Source organism: Gossypium arboreum, chromosome 8, assembly GCF_025698485.1.
Source record: "Gossypium arboreum isolate Shixiya-1 chromosome 8, ASM2569848v2, whole genome shotgun sequence".
Lineage (NCBI taxonomy): Eukaryota > Viridiplantae > Streptophyta > Magnoliopsida > Malvales > Malvaceae > Gossypium > Gossypium arboreum.
The window spans coordinates 94,214,589-94,216,028 of record NC_069077.1 but is presented as its reverse complement, the minus strand read 5'-3'; the positions used below and the strand labels follow the sequence as shown (position 1 = coordinate 94,216,028).

General features: G+C 39.9%; 1 non-coding gene across 1 annotated transcript; it reads left to right on the top strand.

Moving 5' to 3' along the window:
• The first annotated feature begins 939 nt into the window (after positions 1 to 939).
• On the top strand, positions 940 to 1,046 carry LOC128279654 (small nucleolar RNA R71). Its single transcript, XR_008269853.1, has one exon. It is a non-coding gene; the product is annotated as a small nucleolar RNA R71 (small nucleolar RNA).
• Positions 1,047 to 1,440: the final 394 nt, after the last annotated feature.

The following is a 1,440-nucleotide window of genomic DNA, read 5'->3' as shown; positions in this document are numbered from 1 at the left end:
GCCTTGGCCTAAGTGGTGGTGGTGAAATGGTCTTATCCTCAATTTCGACTTGTGTAGGCTCATTCTCAGGTTTTTCCTTCTCTACCACCCCATCTCCAACATTAGCAATGCAAATGCTCTCATCCTTTTCACTCACTTCCTTCTCCCCATAATTTGGTCGGATAGGTTCCTTAACCTCAACCCCGAATCTAATGGTGATCACCTTGGCATGCTCCTTTCTTTCTCTCTTCAGATTAGGTTTCATATTACTGGTATGATAAGGGCTAAATTGTTTTGCAAAAGTTGCAAAACTTGGTCCAATTGACTATGGATTTGGTACACATCTACTTGCATTACATACAAACCTTCCTCTACCTTACCCTAATTGATAATGGCAGCTCACTACTATAGGTTGGTTTCCTCTCTTGGTCTTAGGGTGTTCTAAAAGGTAATTAGGGTTGGCATGGTGAGTTGGGTTTTAGAGGGATAACATTTTGGTTCCTTTGATAAGAAAGTCTCGTTTGGTTCCCTCCTTACCTAAGATTAGAAAGGTCATGTCACCTGGGGTTATAGGTGCTAGAGTAAGGGTTATATCCTCTATTCCGAACATAATTCACCTCTATATGGTTTCTCTCCTCGTTGTGGCCTACATTAAAATTAGTTAGATTGGGCTAGTTTTGGACTTGCACCTTAGTCACACTCATCTCCAATTAATTAAGCCTTTCAAAGAATTATTGATATTTATCCTTGCCACTAGCAACGTTTGTTGTGGCTTGTTTGGCTCGATATGTGAACTGCTCAGCTGGCCACATGTAGGAGTTCATCACTATATTCTCGATTAGTTGACAAGCTTCAGCATAGGTCTTTGACATGAATGCTCCAGCAGATACTCCATCAAGGCTAGAGCGTAAATTCTTGTTAAGTTCGTTGTAGAAGACTTGAAGTTGGAGCCAATCTTGTAAACCATGGTACGGACACTTGTGCAACATCAATTTGAAGCACTCCTAAGCCTCATATAATGACTCTCCTTCCAATTGTCAAAAATTTGTAATGTCCATTCAAAGTTTTATTATCTTGTTTGGGGAAAATATTTTGCAAAAAATTTACTCGCAAGCTTGTCCCAAGTGTTGATTGAATCTACCGACTGTGAACCTAACCACATAAAAGCATCGTCAATAAGAGAGAAAGGGAATAGCTGAAGACAAATAGTGTTATCGGATACCACATTATACTTGAAAGTATAAAAAATGGTTAGAAACCACCTAAGGTTTTGATTTGGATCCTCATTCATAGACCCTAGAACAACATTTATGTTGGGCATCGTATAGTCATGCAAAGTTCTTTGCTCCATGGATGGTTGTGGTGGTTGTCAAATTTCTTCTTGTGGATTTTCGAAAGGTTTCTCTCTGGATGGAAATGGTATGTCTCCCAGATGTTACGCCCTCCTTGCATGTGTGATGA